The sequence below is a fragment of the Apium graveolens genome, chromosome 6 (genome assembly GCF_009905375.1).
Source record: "Apium graveolens cultivar Ventura chromosome 6, ASM990537v1, whole genome shotgun sequence".
NCBI lineage: Eukaryota > Viridiplantae > Streptophyta > Magnoliopsida > Apiales > Apiaceae > Apium > Apium graveolens.
The window spans coordinates 43,905,093-43,928,508 of NC_133652.1; the positions used below are offsets into that span (position 1 = coordinate 43,905,093).

The 23,416-nt window shown below is 36.4% G+C and overlaps 1 non-coding gene across 1 annotated transcript; it reads right to left on the bottom strand.

The window, feature by feature from the left end:
* Positions 1–20,279: 20,279 nt before the first annotated feature.
* LOC141669251 (small nucleolar RNA R71) lies at positions 20,280–20,386 on the bottom strand. Its single transcript, XR_012553540.1, has one exon. It is a non-coding gene; the product is annotated as a small nucleolar RNA R71 (small nucleolar RNA).
* Positions 20,387–23,416: the final 3,030 nt, after the last annotated feature.

The following is a 23,416-nucleotide window of genomic DNA, read 5'->3' on the forward strand; positions in this document are numbered from 1 at the left end:
TGCATCTATAATTGAAATCGGGTCAAAAAGAGTATTTTATCGATCAATAACTGACTCGAAATGATTATCGTATCAAAAATCTTGCACCGGGCCGCGCACGGATCAAACTGTAATCTGGATCGAAAAAGCCAAAGCACGGAAAATGTCCGGAATTACCATGTTAGGTTAGGAAGGAGTTTTCGGAAGAGTTTCGGGTTGCAAAAACGTAAAAACGGTTGAAGTCGGACGATTCCCGGCTTTATAAAATAATTTTGTAATTATTCATAAAATAATTAATAAATTCATAAATCATTATAAAATCATATAACACTCCAATAATTACCAGAAAAATACCTTAATTATCTATATTTTATTCTGGACATATTAAAATTAACATACTTACATTTTATTATATACAAACATCCAAATATTATTATCAATCATCAGATAATTCACCAAAAATTCATATAATATTCAGATAATAATCATTTATTGATACAAATAATTACAAGATATTTCCCGGATGTTACAAAAGAACTGCTAGTTCTGATGATAAAGCAACTCCTTCACTGTCAAGGAGATTAAAGAAAATGAGGGCAAAAAGGCACATGGCTCAGCCTCCATCTGAGGATAATACTGAAGCTGAGGAAGGGGATCAGGATTCTCCGATCTCTTCAGAACCCGTTGTAATTGAAGCTTTGCCATTCCCTACTCAAGCTCAAGATACTGTGCTAACACCTCCTGTCTCTCCTATTAAAGCTGCAGATGATGCTGAAGAACAAGGCACAAATTCTGAAATAGATATTCACAATATGAATATACCAACTGTTCTTTATTTGGAAGTTCCAACAACAGCAGCTCAGCCACCTCAAGTCCACTCTCCACTCTTAAATGCTGAGATATCATCTGCACCAACAACACCAATTCTGGAGATAAATTCTGATGCTCAGAATTTAGATGAGGTTGTTCCAGAATCTCCAGTTGCTTCACACACTCTAGTGCTGTCAGAACATAACGAGTCTTCTTCAAGTTCTGAGGACAGTGTTTTTGTTCATACTCCAGCTCCCATTCTAGGAAATGAGGCACTAATTGAGAAGTTTGTTGAGCAAGCTACTCATATTCCTTGGGAAGATACTCATAGAGGTGTGGAGTGGACCAAGAAGTAGAATGAAACTGATTTCATTCCAAGCTCCAAAGTATTGACAGACCATATTGGTAAAGCTGATGAGTTGCTCACAAATGCTGATTTCAAGACACAACTCAAAGTCATAGCTCTGTCTACCAAAAATCTTCAAGGTCTACACTCTGCTACTCAAGAAAAGGTTGACAAACTTCTAGAAAAGGCTGAAAAGCTGGATATGGAGACCAAGCTTGATAAAAAGAGGTTTATCAGACCTATTTCTGAGAAAGTTGAAGCCATTGAGAAGATTCAAGAGAAGCAACAAGCCCAAATTACTGATGTCCTACAAAATCAAGCCTCTCAGAAAGCTCAATTGGATGAAATCCAATCTTCAGTTGAACTTCTTCTCTCTCTCCTACTACCTGATGATGCCAAAAAGGGGGAGAAGATAGTTAAGTCCAAATGCTCTAATGATCAAGTACTAAAGAAGAAAGATGATGAAGCTTGTTAAGTCACACACACTGTAGAAGGGGGTTGAATATAGTGTTTAGCACAATCAAATCGAATATAAGAACTCAAGTAACAAAAAATAGATTTTATTCAATATAATAAACTCTGTTACAATATGGAACTGTCTTCTCTCAGTGATAAAACAAATTATCACGAGAGCTACTAGAGTTACAAAAAATAATAACTTTGATAATCGTAACACTTATAGTGTAAACTCTATGCCTGTGTTTATATACTACACAGTTACAAGATAATCTTCTAATTGATATGGAATATAATTCTGCTTCCTAAAATATATCAACTAGTTATCTTTTCTTCCAAGTATTCTATTCTTCATAGAATTTCTTCTTCATGCATAATTCTTTCTGTCTTAGTCTCGATCTTCTTTCCTTTCAATCAGCCGCTTGCCTTATCTGAAAATCATCTTAAGTCCTGATATTATCTCCTGATAAATATCTTCTGAACCTTAAGTTTTGATAACTTAAGTTCTGATATCTTAAGTTATGTCTTCAGTATAAGTGCTGATTTCCAGTTAAGCATTGATTTGTCCTGTAAGGTAAGATCTGAAAACTAAACACAAATCATATTACACATGACATTATAAAATATATCTAACAATATCCCCAACTTGTAAATTAGCATAATATACAAGTTCAACAGATATTTGATGATGTCAAAAACATTACGTACAAATGCATGAGAATTTGACTAGATAACTACAACTTACAGTCCTTTAGGCTTTACCATCTTTAACTTTTGATAACAGCTTCAGTCTGTATAAACTTCAGAATTTAAGTAGTTGTAGATCTTTGACTTGGCTTCAATTTTCAATTTCTTCTAATCTCTTTGATATCAGGAGTTGTCCTGAGATAGTTCTTCAACAAACATCTCTCTGCATATTCAAGTTCATTGACCATCCTCCTTTTAGCATTTATCGATTCAACTGTATCTTCTCCAGTTTGAAAAATAGCAGCCCTGAGATCATTTATCTTAGCTTTTCTTATCTCCTGATCAAGCCTAATCAGATATGCCTTGTTAGACTCTAGATTGAATTCCACAGCCTTATAACCCATAAAAGTAGTTATAATCCTAGTAGAGTTAGGCTTCATATCGACAATATCACCCTTGTGATCTCTGTACTTGGGACAGTATGTGCTGTCAGACTTTACAAGATAAAGCTTCTTCTGTCTTTGAATTTAAGACTTTAAATATCCTGCAACACCATCTGTTAATCTGTCTTTCACTTGAAGTAGGTATAGAACATGTTCCAGTTCCTCAAAATACTTCAGTGGTATAGCATTTTTCTTAATCTGGTATACCCTTCCATCTGTCATAAAATATAACAAGATATGTTCTTTCAAGAAGGTATGGTAAACCATTTATACAGATTCAAGTCGATTCAATCTTTCAGGAGTTGCTCCAACATCTGGTTCACTTAAGGAAGTTGGATTATTGGTAGTATTATGTACTCTTCTTTCATGAGAACTACCCAACCCAGATTTATCTCTTGTTTCCTTTCCTGTAACAACTCTTACTTCAAAACCACCTGTTGCTGTCTTAAAAGATTGAGTTTGTTTAGCTTTGGTGAATCCTGGTAGGAGTATCTTTGAAGGTTTAACATGATCAATGTCAGAGGTTTCCTTTTCCTTATCTTCTGATATCAAGCCAACTTGTGCTATGTCAGAGGTTGCTTGCTTTACTGTCATATCAGAACTTACTATATCTTGACTCTGAACAACATGAGCCATGTTAGACGTTGTTTGAAAAATATTCTTATGCATCAGAGTAAGATTAGCATCTGCTTCATCATCAATTATTTCTTCATCCATAACTGGCATATAAACCTTTACAGGTTCATCAACTTTTTCCTTGCCCTTGGACCTTGGATAAATTTCCATTTGTGATTTGGCCTTGGTTGCCTCATAACTTGTTCTTTCCTTTATCACAATACCCTTAGGTTTTGGAAATTTCTTTTTAACAACAGAAGCTTCAGATTTTGTCTTGACACCTTCTGCTTTGAGTCTAGCTTCTTCTTCCTTTAGACTCTCAAAGTCCATTCCTGGATTTTCTCTAAGAAATAACTGCTTTGAAATTTCTTCATCAAGTTAACTTATCCTTTTACCAGTATCATAACTTATTTTTCTGCCAGTATCGGAACTTGTTCCTTGACTTGTAATTCTAGATTTACTTGACGAAAGTCCTTTGCCTTGACCTTGACCTCTACCCTTATCAGAGTTTCCCTGGTCATTATTTCCATCATCCTTTCCTTTCAGTGTCTGAATAGATTTACATTTGGACTTAATCACCTTCTCCCCCTTTTTGGCATCAACAGGTAATAGAAGAGAGACAAGCAATTCCACTGAGCATTGGATCTCATTGAGTTGACTTTGGTGAGAGGATTGATTCTACAGAATTTCTTCAATTTGAGTTTGTTGCTTCTCCTGAGTTTTCTCAATGTAGGCAATTCTGTCAAAGGCTGGCTTGAAAATCTGTTTTTTTCAAGTTTCAGATTCATATCTTGCCGGATCAAGTTTTCTTGAATTTTATTCACCTTGTCATGAGTTATTGAGTGTTGACCTTGAAAGTGCCTTGTACTCAATGCAGTAACTCTCAGTTGTGCCTTGAAATCATCATTTATCAGCATTTCATCAGCTTTTGCAAGATGCTCAGCAAGAATCTTTTCAGAAGGAACAAAACTAACTGAGTTCCATTCTTTAGTCTACTCCTTTCCTCTAGGAGTTTCACTCCAAGGTACTAGTGCTTCCCCTATAACAAACTTCTTGACTAAGTCAGCTTTATGAACAGTTTGTTGAGGTGCATGTCCTGATGGACCAGCTGCATCAGCATCTAGATTTTTAGCAGCTTCACCAGTAGTTTCTTCATTAGCAACATCAGAACTTGTAGATCCTGCAGGATCATCATCCTCTGATAAAATAGCAGTATGTGAGGCTATAGAGGCTTCAACATTTTCCTCTAAATTCTGATTTGTAGCCAGGTTCTGATCAACATTCAAAAGTGATGTTGTTGGTGGAGTGAGTTGATTTAGTGGAGCTTCCAAGTACAAAACCTCAGCTACAGTCAGGTTATGAATATCAATTTCAGCACTTGTACCTGATTCTTCAGTATGTACTAGATCAACTATAGGTGACATAGTAGGTGTAGGTATGTTAGCTTGAGCAGTTTCTGGTTGTGCATTTTCTGTTTATGCAGAAGGAAGTAATTCAATAACAACTGGTTCTGTTGAGATCAGAGATTCCTGATCCCCTTCCTTGGTTGCTTCCACTACATCTTCTGACTCAACTATGTCCCTATGAGCTCTCTGTTTCTTTAATTTCCTCAAGGGTGGAGACACTATAGGAGTTTTATCATCAGAATTTTATTTTCTAAGCCTTTTGAGGGGCCTAGAACTCCCAATTACAGTATCTTTCCGAGAAGAAACCTTCTCAGCTTCTATAATAACAGGTTCTGATATAGGAACCTGTTCCTCAGTTGTTTTCTCAAATCAACGGAATTTAATCAAAACATTCATCACAAAATAGAATTAAAAGTCGATGAAGTAAAGATTAAAACTTGCAGTTAAACATGTACAATCACATAATTTGAGAAAGACAGAACAAATCTTGCAATTAATCAAAATTTCATTAATATATCAGATGATTACATTCGATAAAATTTAACAATTACATGCAAAAATTACAAGACAGTCTTATTCTACGATTCCTAACATCAACAGCTTTAGTCCTAGTCTAAGAAGACTGACAAAGCTGACGGTGAAGAGAAACGGATGGATGGCAACTAATTCTTCTTTCTACTTTCAACAAAGAGAACATCAAGACGAATGATTTGCTCCTGCTGTTTGAGAATACGAAGATGAGCTTCTCTTTGGAAAGACAACAGATGATTTTTAATGTTCTCTGGAAGTTGAATCCAGACGACAAATGGAATGTTGTTGATAGGATATGAAGTCGGAACACCATTTCAAAAGATGGTCACAGTTTCTGTGCCATAAGAGTAATACCAACTAAAATGTGCCATTGTTTGAGAGAAATGATCAGATATGGTTTTACTGATGAATGATCAGTCATTTAAATAGGCAATGGAATACTAAGGGACGCGAGGACTGGTTAAAAAGTATAAGTAAGAAAAATGACCCCTCGATTCCCTAAACTGAAGTGTAATAATAACAGTCAATAAAAGATCTAAACCAGAGTTAATGGACATAAAATATACTAATAATCACTGTACGCATGCAGTTTTTCAAGACATACACGCTAACCACTAACCCATAATGATTATGACTGTTTTATCTCACATTAACCAATATTCTGTAAAAATATTATCGTTCAAGTAATGACCAAAAATAAACCAAGTAAATAAATACCGCCACGTCAGCATCAAAACTTGATTATTATCAGGATTTAAAAGTCATCAGAATATAGCTCCTTAACTCGAAAAGTGAATGTGTATTCCTGTAATTCTTCACACAAATACTGATATGGTTTCATCAGAACTTGTCCTCAGAATTTATGAAAAATGACACATAGACTGTTCATCTAAAACAAAGTTGATCACCACAGTAATTTTCATCATTCATATGGAGTGTAAGTGTGTGCATTAATCTAAAAATCAGACAAAGAGTAAAGTCTGATTCACTTCAGTACATCTTAGAAATAAGGCATAACTAAGAACTTTGCTCAAAATCTGTCATTATTCTGAAGTCTACTATAGAATGAGTTCATGCATGAGTCCACCTCAACTATTTTGTGCTCATTTTATGTATCTTTTGAAATTCTATTTTACAGTGGCTTCTCAGTGTAAATGAGTCACGACTGCTTATTAGAATTTATATCGTTATCAGAGTATTTTTCCAGTAATCATAGAGTGTGAAAAATCACCAAGAAAATTTTATTTTGCTTTTCTGATGCATATTACTTAATACTGTGGCGCCCTCCAAACCCGGGTCAGAAGTTTGGGGTCCACACACACACCTTAATTATAACCTGCTTATAACAATAATAAAGATAATAATAATATATGCAATGACCCTACTTACCAACCACCACGGACCGCAACAGGTTAAAGTATACACACAAGCCAAACACACTAATATATTACAAACCGTTTAAATCCCAACTATTTCAAATTCAAACTGAGTATTAAACATTATTATAAACTTTTACAAACTTAAATTATTCCAAAACAAGCCTACTAGCTCAGCTTTCTCAACCTGAACCCCTAGCTCTCGCGCTGGACTGGGGATCCTCTTTACCAACTGGTTCCTTTTTAACTGGAAAGAATATAAACAACATAGCACAAATGAGCTAACTAGCTCAGCAAGCCACAATGACAAAACTGAGAATAATGATCATCAGGTGATTATGGTTATGATATCAAGTGAACAATGGATTATGATTTAGAATTGGATATTATACTTTTAATTTAAAACCAAGGTTAGGCTGCTGATCAGTCACGCACTAACCCCGAGCAAGGCACACAGCATTGCTCTAACTACTGGATCCAAGGCACACATTGGCCTATCTTGACCATTATATGGTCTGACCACGAATCTGGTCCACAATTTTATAAAAACTATCCAATTCTAACATAATAACAGAATATGCAATAATAAACAATAACCGAAATCATTAACAACAATAAATGTTTAACAATGAAAGGGTTTCAATCCTTGTAAGGATCAACAAGGTACTTTCAAAGCTTGAATGCTGGGTAATGAAAGAATTGGATAACAAAGGAAACAACGTTTCAGGGTGTCAAGGATTTGGTCTTTCAAAGCATAAGATATCATGGATTGAGTATATAATACTTCAGTTCAGTGTCTGGTATTTAGTTTGTATGTATTTGTGGAGTAGTATCGTAGATTTGTGGTTCGTGTTTGGGTATACAATAATCAATGGCTTAGAAAGAATATGGTTCATAGCTCAAGAACAATAACTGAAATCAGGATTTAGGTTTCCGTGCTTCAAAGCACTTGCAATGTCAACAAGACTATCAAGAATTACAATATCTCGAGAAAGTTCAGAACACTTGCCTGATATTAGCTTACTATCCTGCTCTTGCTTTCAATCACAATCGTCTTACTCCTCAACTACCTGTTTCCCTTTCCTACGCCTTGCCTCTTCTGCTCACATATCATAAGCATCTATCAATCATCAACTCACAGGATTCTATTCAACACATACTTCTATCTACCCTTCGTTTTACCCAAATCCGATTAACGGATTGAAATCTATGCAATAACCCACCGAATATATAGACCGATAGTCACACAACAGGTCATGTATAACACATAATATATCACGTAATCAATGACATATCATCTATAAAGAAGTCTCGGGTCATAAATATGCTTTCGGGTATTTAAAATGATTTTTAAAACATTTTTCGGAATTAAAACGGGTCGTTGGATCAATTTCGGGTTAATAAACAGGGTTCGGTTGGCCCATTCTGGCTCCAAAATAATTTTGAAATAATTATCGAGCCTTGGAAATAATTTAGAATAATATTTTAAAGCTCGAAACTATTTTTCAGAATTTTTAAATCATTTTTAAATAATTAAATCTAATTAAATAACTAATTAAAATCAATTAATAATTAATTAAATCAATTAATCAATTAATTTTGGAATTAATTGACCAATTAATCAATTATAAATTAACTGAAATTAATTAACTAATTAATTCAGATTTATTTGTGAATTAAAAATAATTTTCGGAATTAAAATAATAATTTTCAGAAATTAAAAATGAATTTTTATAATAAAAATAAATAGGAAATATGATTTTTAAACATTTTATAAACAGAAATCCAATTTTTGCAAAGTCTGAAAACTACAGGGACCAAACTGCATCGTTTTCAAAACTGCAGGGACCAAACTGAAATTTTGCAGTCCAGTCGCCGGAAAATCGGGAGTGGTCGGAGAAGACGATCCCGGCGTCCTCACCCCACCAACACCTCCACATTAACGCTACACAACACCAGGAACTTGTTCATGCATTCAAAACATTCTAATCATCCCTGTTCTGGCCGGAAATTGGCCAAGAACATCGCCGGTTTCCGGCGAACATCGCAAATCTTTAAAACACAACTCCCTTCGATTCAAGCATCCTCTGTTAACGAGCTATATATCAATCGATTGCAAATTTTATAAGGAACACAACCCACTATAAATCAACAGCTAATAACCCCTGAATCAAAAACCCCCAAATTTTAATTGAAAACATTCATACGGGTTATAAACCCTAATTTGAAATTCGAAAATTAAACTCAAATTTGAACATGTTATTGAACTCCAAATCAGACGTATGACATATGAAAATCATCAGGAAAACAAGCTCTACAACATGCAATCATCAAATCATACAAACAATCATCCGAACAAAAATTCATATTTTTAATAAAATAAATTCGAAAATAAATAATTTTTTAGAAAAATACCCTTGATTTCTGCAGTGAAATAAAGCTCATAATCTGATAGAACACCTCAAATCCTTCGTTTTGGTTACTCAAGCTTTAAAAACAGAGATCGGTAACGCCTTCGTTTTGCTGTTTGATTCTTAGAACAGTTTATTTAATTAGGGTTTTTCTCTGAAAATTATATAATTAACTATCTGCAAATGATTTTGATACGAAATAAAATACGGTAAAAGGCTATTTATAATTACGGAAAATTTGTATCCCGTTGGATCATTCCGGATATAAAACAGTACGTTTATCTTTAAAAACTGATCCAAACGGTATCGATTTTCGGGATAATTATCCAAATTAGTACAATTTGTACTGCGGTCTTGGTCTTAGCGCCTGGTTACACGTATTACGAAGTGATAATTGGGATAGTTTAATAAAAAGCTCCCGTTTATCGAAAATACGGGTTTTATTGATTTACTGAAACGAATATTGTATCGAAAATGTTACGCCGGGACCCGCACAGGACAAACCGTAAGCCGGATCGAAAAAGTCGAAACATGAAAAATGCTCGGAATATTACAATTAGGTTAGGAAGGGGTTCTCGGAAGAGTTTCGGGTTCCAAAAACATAACAACGGTTGACGTCGGTTGGTTCCCGTTTTTATAAAATAGATTTTAATTACCCGGAAAAAGATTTTAGAAATTTCATATGATTCTTATAAATCCATAAATCAACATAAAAATAATTAGGAAGATATGACAATTATCTATATTTTATTTTGGACATATAAAAATTAAAATACTCAATTAATATTATTTTTGAATATTCAAGTACAGATAACACTTAACAATTAACTCACAGAATAGATACTGGGCACACATACTAATATCAAAAATAATTACACGATATAACCCGGATATTACATCCTTCCCCTCTTAAAAGGATTCTGTCCTCAGAATCTCCTAAGAAAATAAATGAGAGTATTTTTCTCTTATATCATTTTCTAACTCCCAGGTTGACTCTTCAACCTTGGGGTTTCTCCACAATACTCTTACTAACTTTACCACTTTATTTCTCAATACTTTCTCTCTTATCTCTAGAATCTCTATCCGACTCTCTACATATGATAAATCTGCCTGAAGCTCTATTGGCTCATATTCTATTACATGCCTGGAGTCTGGATTATATTTCTTGAGCATCGATACATGAAAAACATTGTGAATGTGCTCCATGTGCGGAGGTAACGCCAATTCGTAAGCTACTTTGCCAACGCGCTTTAGGATCTCAAAAGGTCCGACATATCTTGGGCTTAGCTTCCCTTTCTTTCCAAACCTCGTTAGTCCTTTCCATGGTGATACTTTCAGTAATACCAAGCTTCCTTCTTCAAATTCCATGTCTTTCCTTGATTGGTCTGCATATTTCCTCTGACGATTTTGAGCGGCTATTAATCTTTTCTGGATAAGTTCAACAACTTCCTTTATCTGCTGTACCAGTTCAGGTCCAAGTATCTTGCGTTCTCCTACTTCATCCCAATATATGGGAGATCTACATTTGCGTCCATAAAGGGCTTCATAGGGTGGCATTCCAATGCTGGCATGATAACTGTTGTTGTAAGCAAACTCTTCCAGAGGTAAATGTTCGTCCCAACTTCCTTTGAAATCAATAGCACAAACACGTAACAAATACTCGATTGTCTGGATCGTTCTTTCACTTTGGCCATCCGTTTGGGGGTGATAAGCTGTACTCATATTCAGTCTTGTTCCCAAACATTCTTGAAAACTCTTCCAGAATCTTGAATTAAACCTTGGATCTCGATCAGATACGATAGACACTGGAACTCCATGACGAACTACAATTTCTTTTAGGTACATATGGACCAACTTGTCGAGCGAAAATCTTTCATTTATAGGCAGAAAATGAGCTGACTTGGTAAGTCTATCCACTATAACCCAAATGGCATCATGATTAGCCCTTGTCCTTGGTAATCCAACTATGAAATCCATGGTAATATGTTCCCACTTCCACTCTGAAATCTCCAATAGCTGTAGCAATCCGCTTGGTCTTTGATGCTCTGCTTTAACTCTCTGACAGGTATAACATTTACTAACCCAATCTGCAATTTCCTTCTTCATATTTAGCCACCAATAATTTTTATTTAAATCTCTGTACATTTTGGTACTCCCTGGATGGATGGAATATCTTGAACTATGTGCTTCTTGTAAAAATTCATTATTTAACTCCGTCACTGGTGGAATCCAGATTCTAGATGAAAATCTTAAAATGCCTTGATCATCCTTCTGCGTGCATAATTCTTCACCTACCAAATGATTTATATCTTGATCCATTACATCTGTAACACCCCCAGATCCGGGGTCGGGGATTCGGGTCGTCACGGTCTTTCTTTCCACAATATCACTTCACTTAATTAATAATAATAACCTTATGCTGTGACCCCACACTAACACACACCACAACCCGTTATAGTCTCAGAGATGAAATTTAAATAAGTACAAGTCTTTGAATCCACAATTTAAAAGTTATTACAACCCAAAATGATTACTTGATAAATTTACAGTTAATTGCCATTATCTGCCACAAGTTATAATTATACATAATTGATTCTCAAAAGTAGATGGTCTGATCTACAATAGATCTACCTCTGCAGCTATAGCAGCTACAACATCAACGGGAAGACGCGGGACGCTTCCCACGCGCTTGCGCTGGGTCTGCTGGAGTCTGGCCATCTTTCCTAACTGTTGTTGTGTGATGAAGAAATAAAGCAAGGGTGAGCAGCAAGCCCACCAAAATAATATGTATAATGATTTACAATATATGAGCCTTCTCATAGTACTCATGAAAGTCTTGGTCAAAAGAAATGAACCAAGTTTGATATCTTAATGCGATGAAGTCGCAAAATATTCAGTATATATACATATATACTTTTCAAAATCTTGGAAGTCCTCTTCCATGCATAATATACACAGAGTTCCAGTGTATAACTGTATAAAAATATCGTTGCAAGGTGATCTCATATATCTAACCTTGTCTCAACGTTTTTTCTGAAAATCTTTGTCATGCATAAGATAATCACTTACTAGATATAAGTTTAAAAGATGAAGTTACAAGATACTCCAATATACTTATATCTTTCCCAAATACTACTTGAACTACCACCGTTCAAGTTATAATTAGCTTCAAAAGTTCATCACATAGATGAGACTATAAGACAAGATTTGAATAGATTAAATCTTTAAAATATTATCAAAATAAAATGAAGTTACGAGATACTTCATTTGATGTAAACATCATTTTGAAAACTTGACCCTGCCAACACTCAACAATCGCCCAACCGTAGCCTTTCTATCGAAGTGCTCTGGGTAGTGTTGCAGAAATTATCCAATTGGATGATGAACTCATTACGGGAGTTTGCCGCGCCAGGAAGACCACTTACGATGATCAGTCGTAGTAGTACAACCCCACCATTTTCTACATGTAGAGGAGAACCTGTCGGATTTACTTGTCAACCGAACACTGAACTCCTAAGGAATGGACCGCCTTAGCGGAACTTCCAGGCCATTTGGGCCAATATAATAAGGCTGGGCCGGCGCTACTCGACCACTTACGCCACTCCTAGTTCAGATGAAATCCATGACTCTGAAACGTAAAGCTCGTTTCCCCCTTTCCCCAAGTAGAAACTTGTTGATACGGCTCCACCAAGAAGTCGTACCTAGTTGGAAAGGAAAACTCACCGATATTTCCCAGGCGATGCCTGTTAATGGATTAACTTGTTCCAAGAATTTTACTTCCCGAATATTGGGTAAGTAATCAAAAACTCTTTTACCAAGACAGCAACCTTGTTGCGAATATAAAACACACCATCGAGCCGGATCCCCCAGGTTTTGAGCGAGTATTTAAATCCCCTTTTTAAAAGGAAGATCTTAAATATAAAAATAGTTTTGGGATCCGCTCTAACTTTTGAAAATCATTTTAAAGACTCGAAAACACTTTAAAGAGTGTTTGGAGTAAAACTGATTTAATGAAGTAAATCAGTCCCCAGAATATTTAGAAAATGTCTGAATATTATTATTTAAATAATATTCCCATAAAAGATAATCTTTATAAAATAATTGAAGTAGAAGTATTAAAACTTATACTTGAAATGAATAGCAAATAATCAAAGATATACTTATACGAAAGTAATATCTTTATTTGAATAATCAAAAATAAGTTTGATTATCGACACCTTATTCTTTAATAAAATAAAGAATATATCTCAGCAAATAATCGGAGTCATAGATCCTCAAATGAATATTCAAATAATATTCAATAAATAAAATAAGCTGAGTCATAATACCTCGAATGAATATTATAAATAATATTCATTAAATAAAATAAAGGAGTCATGCATCCTCAAATGAATATTCAAATAATATTCAATAAATAATGTAAAGGAGTCATACGCCTTCGAATAATATTTGAAATAATATTCAATAATAAAATAAAGTTAAAGTTATCGAATAAACCTTATTCGATTAATAGTTTTAAAAACTATATCCATATATATATATATATAAATAAATATATATATATATATATATATATATACTCGGGAACATCGACTCCCGGTTTAGAAATATGTTCACCTTTTATCCCCTATACTAAGGGTATACGCAACTACTTGCTTATTTCTAGCATAGGTATTATGCAACTATAAGCATTGAAATCAACAGATAGATAACCAGATTACGAAACAGACATGCATATATACCATATTAGCATGCTCCAATATATCGCAAAATTTGCTAATAACAATCATGCAATATCACAAGATAATGCATATACATATATTTACATCACAACAACAGTATAACGGGTAGAAAACTTGCCTGAGCGACTGGGGTTACGAATGGCTCGGGACGAGTCTGGTAACCTATAAACAACAAGTAAGTTGGAATTAAACCAAAATCACTTGTAAATCTATACTTTAACTAACTTAGACTCTAACGCTTGTTTTGCGCTCACTGATTCGCTTAAGCCACTCGGGTACCCTCGGCTCCACCATTTTTAATAATTTAACCTTTACGAGTTTTAAAGCGATTCCTTCGCGAGTGTCTTACCAACTGCCTAACACACTTACCATAAATGTTTCATACATTAATTAACCCTTTTTGGTCTTTAACCTATGTTTCAAAGTAAGGCGAGGGGAAAAGTTTCGTTCGCGAAACGCCGTTACTTGAAACGGTCGTTTCTCCTAAACCGTGCATCGGAATCGAACGAACTACATATCAAAATGAAGCTCGTAACATGAGCTATCTAATCATGGCAGTGGTCATAATCTAGCAGGGGGTTCTCGGGTCCTAATGTTATGCACAAAAACAGTCCAAAGAAAATCGGAGGTTACGAAGGCTATGTTTACGCGATTACCAATGTTTAAACTACTCCAATTAACCACCAACCAACTCATAACCATCAATACAACAAAACTTCACCTAAACCATACCACATCAGTCCATAATCTCCAAGGTTTTTAACTCAAACAACCACAATCAAGACCTATGAACTATAATCAAGCTTTAATTACCAAAACACTTCCAAATCAAACCAAACTACTAATAATCACAATCCATGCTTCTCATTTCACAACACCAACCATTAAACTTACTAACAAATAAAGTAAAGGCTAGGGTTTGAAGTTTATACCTTCCTTGGGAGGTGTTAAGTTGCTAGGAAGCCTTAGGGAGCCTCCTACAAGCTTGATCTTTCCAAAGAAATCAAGAACACAAAGTTAGGCTTTGAAGTTTCTAAAAGTCCGATTTAAAGAACTGTAAAAATGAGGGTCTTACCATGATTATTTGGACTATACTTGTGAACAAGAGTTGTAGGCCATCTCAATACCTTTCCAATGAGCTATAGAACACAATATTTGAGTGAGAAATGAAGGAGATACAGCAGTTTTAGTGTTCTGATTCTGTTTTGGCCGAGAGCATGAAGAACAATGCCTTGGTTTCTTTTTGATTTTGATGAAAAATGATTTGCTTGGCTTGGTTGCTTGGTTTTTGTGCTTTCTTTAGTCAATTACCTTCTTGCCCTTGAATTTGTGTGGTTACAAAGCCACCACACCTCCTTCCTTCCCATGTCATGCTTATGTCACCTTGCACATGTCATAATGCTCCCACTTGTCCACACCTTGTGGTTTGATGATGTCACAATCCCTGGCTTCTTGTACAAGCTTGTCTCTTGATCACTTATTTGTTTTACGGTTCGCTTATCTTTCGTTCTCGTTTATCGTTTGAGGGATCATACCCGGGATCTTATTACTTAGGTTCCCTTAACCTTTCTCAATATATTATATTCCTTTTATGATCCTCTCCTATAATCCTTTAATTTAAATCCTTTTTATCCTGTTACCTTATACTCAATTCTCTCCGTATCTTGTGAATTTCCGGGAAAAATCAAAGTGTTCGGATTTGGATTCTGACGATCTTTACATACACTTATATCCCATATAAAGTACTAATAAAATCTCAGAATATCCATATCAGAACCCCTACATATTGTGGCATGAAAAGTTTTCTCATTCAGCAAAAACACTATTCATAAGGGTTTCAAAAATTTCCCAAAAATTGGGGTTATTACAACATATTTCTGACATTTCTTTATTTTCTCCAACAACTCTGGCTGGAAAGTCATACTGTACACTTTCGCTTCCTCAGGTTCGCAAACTCTAATTTCTAACTCCAATTTCTGAAATTCCTTATATATATCTTCAGGTACTGATAACTCATTTAACTTTTCCTTCCGACTTAATGCGTCTGCCACCACGTTCGCCTTACCGGGATGATAATTAATCGAGCAATCATAATCCTTGATCAATTCTAACCATCTCATTTGCCTCATATTAAGTTCCTTCTAGGTAAATATATATTTCAAACTTTTGTGATCCGTGAAAATCTCACACTTTTCTCCATACAAATAATGTCTCCAAATCTTCAAAGCAAAAACTATAGCTGCTAGCTCCAAGTCATGAGTAGGATACTTTTGTTTGTGTGGTTTCAATTGCCTTGACGCATATGCAATCACCTTGTCGTGCTGCATAAGAACACATCCTAATCCTTTGTAGGAAGCATCGCTATAAATTACGAAATTCCCTTGATCGTCTCGAAGTGACAACACAGGTGTTGTGATTAATCTCCGCTTCAATTCCTGAAAATTTTCTTCGCACTTGTCATTCCATATAAACTTTTCATTCTTTCGTGTAAGCTTTGTTAATGGTGTGGCAATCCTTGAGAAATTCTGAACGAATCGTCGATAATATCCTGCCAATCCCAAGAAACTTCTTACCTCAGTGGGTGTTCTCGGTCTCTCCCAATTCGTAACTGCTTCGATCTTTGCCGGGTCTACTTTGATCCCTTCGTTACTGACTATGTGTCCTAAGAACTGAACTTCTTGTAGCCAAAACTCACACTTCGACAATTTAGCATATAACTTCTTTTTCTTTAAAATCTCCAAAGTTATCCTTAAATGTTCCGCATGATCCTCCTCCGTCTTTGAATAGATCAAAATATCGTCTATAAATACTATAACGAACTTGTCCAAATATTCCTTGAAAATTCTGTTCATTAGATCCATAAACGCTGTTGGGGCGTTGGTCAATCCAAAAGACATCACTAAAAACTCGTAATGTCCATACCTTGTTCTGAAAGCTGTCTTTGGTATATCTTCTGGTTTGATCTTCAGTTGATGATATCCCGATCTTAAATCAATTTTGGAGAAATACTTGGCTCCCTTCAATTGGTCAAACAAATCATCAATTCTGGGTAACGGATACTTATTCTTGATTGTCAACTTGTTGAGCTCCCTATAGTCGATGCACAGTTTCATGCTTCCATCTTTCTTCTTGACAAATAATACCGGTGCACCCCACGGGGATACGCTGGGTCTGATTACTCCTTTCTAAAACAATTCCTGGAATTGCTTTGCTAGCTCTTTCATCTCAACAGGCGCCATTCTGTACGGGGCTTTGGATACTGGTTCTGTTCCAGGTGCTAAGTCGATCGCAAATTCAATTTCTCTATCTGGAGGAAGTCCTGGCAATTCATCGGAAAATATGTCTGGAAATTCATTCACTATTGGGATATCTTCAAGTTTTGCTGGCTCCTGACTTTTGTCAATCACGTATGCTACGAAATGCTCGCATCCTTGCCGTAGTAACTTCTTGGCTTGAATCATCATTAAGAACTTCTTTACTTGTTTCTGACCTTTGAACGTTACTATTCTTTCGTCTGGCGTTTTCACCATTACTTTCTTATTTCGACAATCTATCTGAGCATCATGCTTAGATAACCAATCCATCCCTAATATCACATCAAATTCTCCTAACTTAAATGGTATTAAATCTACACAAAACTTACTAACAGAAATCTCAATCTCACAATTTCCACAAACTTGGTTCATAGTTACACGTTCTTGATTTGCTAATTCCACAGTCATTATTTCATTTAAGCACTGAACTGAACAGTTTAATTTACTAACAAAATCTCGTGAAACAAACGATCGAGTTGCTCCCGAGTCTATTAACACTTTGGCACATAAAGAATTCACATTAAGCGTACCTGCCATGACATCTGTATCCTGGATAGCATCCTTTACTGACATATCGAAAACTCTAGCCCTTGGAGTCTCATTTACTGCTGGGGTAGATCCCATAATTCTCAATGCATTACTAACTGGGGCTGGTGTCTTGCAATCCTTGGTCATATGTCCTGGCTTCCCACATTTAAAGCATGTAAATCCAATGACTGGAACTTTCACTGCTGGATTTCGGATAGGTTGATCTTTACTTGCTGGCTGATTTCGGCACTCCCTCAAGTAGTGCCCTTTCTGGTTGCATTTAAAACATACTACATTCAACTTGTTACAAACTCCTCCATGCTTCTTTCCACATACTTGACAATCTGGAAAAGTTAATCTCAACTGATTCGGCGGATTCACATTAGCTAGACGATTGCCCTGGCCTCCATCTCCTGCATTTTGTCTCCTGAAATTAAAATTTCTCCCTGGCTGAAACTTGCCCTTCTAAAAATTTGGAAACTTCCCTGTTTGTGACTGACCCTCATGATAAGTGGCATTTTATACCACTTAGAACGTCTTAAAATGGCTTAAATTGGTGTCTTAAAATCAAGTATTTTATGTATTTGATGCGTTTTTCTAGTGTTTATGCATTTCAGGGTATTAGTTGCATTTCGGAGGAGGAATCATCAAGAATAAGTCTTGGCATGTGTTCACCATTGCGAGAGGAAAAGAACGGGCAGATTACGGCGAAGAAACGGAGCAAACATGGAATTTTTCCAGAAGGGTCCTGCGCGCCCGCACAGCAATGCTGAGCGGCCGCGCAGCAGCCTTGCGCGCCCGCACAGAAATGCTGAGCGGCCGCGCAGGGTCGGGGAAAAAGATATATTATTTTAGACTTCTACTTCTGTTTAGCTTCCAACTTCTATGTAATCTGAGTTTTATGGCACTATTATATAAGTAGATTTGAGACGTTTTTCACAGAGTATTAAGAGGAGATTATGTTTTAGATTGTGTTTTACGCAAGAAGCGAAGGAGATAAGGAAGAAGACCGATTTAGCACACAGCAGCGAAGAGGAAGCATATATTCTTATGATTCTTGTTTCGTTGTAACGTTGGATGCTAGTTTTCTTGCTTTGACTTATTTACTCTTGTGACGTACTCTGTTTTAATATAATCAGTTTAGTTATTATTTTCTTGTGTTTGTTATCATGATTTCATATGAACCCATGATGGCGATAAGTTATATTATGGGCTGATCGTGATCATGGGGTTGCAACGGATTTATTATGGAATTCTTTAGTTAATTGTTTAATACTTTAGTATGTGATGATTGCATGATATCTAGTATTGGTTGTGCGTATTCGTCTTATGTGCGTCGCGAACATATAAGATAGGGCGTTAATCTCTTGTGAAGCGACGGTGGATCTTGAGATTTAGAACTTGCCATGCTAGCATAGGTTCATGTACATTGTGCATGATTAGTGGGTAACTCTAACAGTTTTATTTGCCCTATGTAATCAAAAGGAATAACTTGTGCTTAAATCGTTGTGTTGTCAATTTCTGTAGACATATAGGAACTCAACATAATTGATGACTATTCAACTTCTATCTTAATTGTGGATGTTTGGTAGAATGGTATTAGTACAATGAACGTTGGCTTTTATCAGTTTCGTGTTATTCGATTAATATCATCACTGTCACATGCTAAAGGTAATAACTATGGCTATAGAAGGAAGTAATAATGAAGTTGTGATCTCATGAATGTTTTATTATTGATAAATTGAAGTGTTAGTTAAGTGGTTAATTAAGTAGTTAATTATAGTTAATATTTAATCAACAATTTTAAGTGTTATTATCTTAACATTGAGAAGTAATCATACATTGGTGAGTGAGTTAAATTAGACAATAAATTAGTCTGAGTCTCTGAGGGAACGAACTAGAAAGTATTCTATATTACTTGCGAACGCGTATACTTGCGTGAATATTAGTGCGTGATTTCGCCCTAACAAGTTTTTGGCGCCGCTGCCGGGGACTCGGCGTATTTGTTTAGTTTATGTACTTATTATCATTGGTCATTAGGACTCAGTGATTAGGACGTAGTAGTTAATTACTCTTTTCGGTTGTGTTTCAGGTACTTTAGCAAGCGTTTATGCAAACTCGTTCTCGTGCTCGCAAGAGGACCTTAGATACAGCTGAAGGAAAAGACGAAGTTATTGATACTCCGGAGAAGTTAGATTTTGAGGATTCGGATTCAGGAACTGAGCAGAAAGAACCAGTAAACATGGGAGATCGTATTGTTCAAGCTGATCCAGCTCTTATGGATTTTTCTCGGCCTAAAATTGATGACATTCAGTCAAGCATCCTTCATCCGGCTATTCAAGCTAACACCTTTGAAATCAAGCCGAGCACTATTCAGATGGTGCAGAATTCTGTTTCTTTTGGAGGAGCGGCAACTGAAGACCCCAACATGCACATAAGGAATTTTGTCGAGATCTGCAGCACTTTTAAGTATAATGGCGTGACTGATGAGGCTATCAAGTTGAGGCTTTTCCCATTCTCACTGAGGGATAAAGCTAAAGACTGGTTACATTCTGAACCAGCTGGGTCCATCACTACGTGACAAGATCTTGCGCAAAAGTTTCTGGTGAAGTTTTATCCAATGGCAAAGACTGCTGCTATGAGGAGTGCTCTTACTCAGTTTGCACAGCAACCTACAGAATCTATGTGCGAGGCTTGGGAACGCTACAAGGAAATGTTGAGAAAATGTCCACATCATGGAATGCTGGATTGGATGGTAATCACTGGTTTTTATAATGGTTTGGGGGCCCAATCTCGGCCCATGCTCGATGCAGCAGCTGGAGGCGCCTTATGGGCTAAAAGCTATACTGAGGCGTACAATCTTATCGAGACGATGGCTGCAAATGAGCATCAAAACCCAACTCAGAGGATGACATCAGGCAAGGTAGCAGGTATTCTGGAAGTTGATGCAGCCACCGCTATTGCAGCCCAGCTCCAAGCGCTATCAATGAAGGTTGATTCTTTGGCTACGTTCGGAGTTAATCAAATAGCTATGGTTTGTGAGCTTTGTGCAGGTTCTCATGCTACGGATCAGTGTTCTCTTGTCAACGAATCTGTTCAGTATGTGAATAATTATCAGTGACAACAGCAGCCTGTGCCAGTGACCTATCATCCTAACAACAGAAATCATCCAAATTTCAGCTGGGGAAATAATCAGAATGCTATTCAGCCACCATATCAGCAAGGAGTGAGTAAACAGTTTAACCCACCTGGATTCCAGCAACCACAACAGTATGCTACAAGACAATCATATCCTCAACAGGGAAGTGTAGCTGCACCTACTAGTGCTGATTTTGAGGAACTTAAGCTGTTGTGCAAGAGTCAGGCAGTTTCTATCAAGACCTTGGAAAATCAAATCGGTCAATTAGCCAATGCAGTGCTCAATCGTCAACCTAGCACTCTTCCCAGTGACACGGAAGTACCAGGCAGGAAGGAAGCTAAAGAGCAAGTCAAGGCTATTACCTTAAGGTCTGGAAAAGTAGCTGATGCTGAAAAGGCAAAAGAAGTCGAAGCTGAAGTTAGAGATGAAGAATCTAAGCAAAGGGAGAAAGCGGCGGAACCAAGGAAGACTACTGTTGAACACACTCTGCCTGAGGCTAATACAGGGGAGAAACAGCTCTATCCTCCACCACCTTTTCCTAAGAGATTGCAGCAACAAAAGCTGGATAGACAGTTCGGGAAGTTTCTGGAGGTGTTCAAGAAACTTCACATCAATATACCTTTCGCTGAGGCTCTGGAACAAATGCCTAGTTATGCGAAGTTTATGAAGACTATTCTTTCAAGGAAGGTGAAACTGGATGACCTTGAAACCGTTGCTCTCACGGAAGAATGCAGCGCGGTTCTGCAACAAAAGTTACCACCAAAACTGAAAGATCCAGGAAGCTTCACCATTCCTTGCATCATTGGCAATCTAACTTTTGACAAGTGCCTTTGTGATTTGGGAGCAAGCATTAATCTGATGCCATTGTCGATCTTTAAAAAGCTGGATCTGCCTGATCCAAAACCCACATACATGTCGCTACAATTGGCGGACCGTTCCATTACTTACCCAAGGGGCATAGTTGAGGATGTGCTCGTCAAGGTGGATAAGCTCTTCTTTCCTGCTGATTTTGTTATTCTGGATTTTGAGGAAGATAAGAAGATTCCCATAATCTCGGGGAGGCCTTTCTTGGCTACTGGCCGTACCTTGATAGATGTGCAAAAAGGGGAACTTACTATGTGGGTTCAAGATCAGGATGTGACCTTCAACGTATTCAAGGCAATGAAATTCCCTACAGAAGATGAGGAGTGCTTAAAAGTGGATGTGATTGATTCTGCAGTTACTTCGGAACTCGATCACATGCTAATGTCTGATGCATTGGAAAAGGCCTTAGTGGGGGAATTTGACAGTGATGATGAAGATAGCAACGAGCAATTACAATATCTGAACGCTTCTCCCTGGAAGCGAAAGCTGGATATACCATTTGAATCTCTTGGTACTTCTGACCTCAAGAACGCTGAAGGGAAGCTCAAACCATCAATAGAGGAAGCGCCTACCTTAGAGCTCAAACCATTACCTGAACACTTGAGGTATGCTTTTTTAGGTGATTCATCTACGTTACCTGTTATTATTTCAGCTGACCTTTCAGGTAGTGAGGAAGATAAGCTCTTAAGGATTTTGAGAGAATTCAAATCGGCTATAGGATGGACCATAGCAGACATCAAGGGGATAAGTCCTTCATATTGTATGCATAAAATTCTGTTAGAGGAAGGTAGTAAGCCAACTGTGGAACAGCAGCGAAGAGGAAGCATATATTCTTGTGATTCTTGTTTCGTTGTAACGTTGGATGCTAGTTTTCTTGCTTTGACTTATTTACTCTTGTGACGTACTCTGTTTTAATATAATCAGTTTAGTTATTATTTTCTTGTGTTTGTTATCATGATTTCATATGAACCCATGATGGCGATAAGTTCTATTATGGGCTAATCGTGATCATGGGGTTGCAACGGATTTATTATGGAATCCTTTAGTTAATTGTTTAATACTTTAGTATGTGATGATTGCATGATATCTAGTATTGGTTGTGCGTATTCGTCTTATGTGCGTCGCGAACATATAAGATAGGGTGTTAATCTCTTGTGAAGTGACGGTGGATCTTGAGATTTAGAACTTGCCATGCTAGCATAGGTTCATGTACATTGTGCATGATTAGTGGGTAACTCTAACAGTTTTATTTGCCCTATGTAATCAAAAGGAATAACTTGTGCTTAAATCGTTGTGTTGTCAATTTCTGTAGACATATAGGAACTCAACATAATTGATGACTATTCAACTTCTATCTTAATTGTGGATGTTTGGTAGAATGGTATTAGTACAATGAAAGTTGGCTTTTATCAGTTTCGTGTTATTCGATTAATATCATCACTGTCACATGCTAAAGGTAATAACTATGGCTATAGAAGGAAGTAATAATGAAGTTGTGATCTCATGAGTGTTTTATTATTGATAAATTGAAGTGTTAGTTAAGTGGTTAATTAAGTAGTTAATTATAGTTAATATTTAATCAACAATTTTAAGTGTTATTATCTTAACATTGAGAAGTAATCATACATTGGTGAGTGAGTTAAATTAGACAATAAATTAGTCTGAGTCTCTGAGGGAACGAACTAGAAAGTATTCTATATTACTTGCGAACGCGTATACTTGCGTGAATATTAGTGCGTGATTTCGCCCTAACACCTCACTTCCCTCAA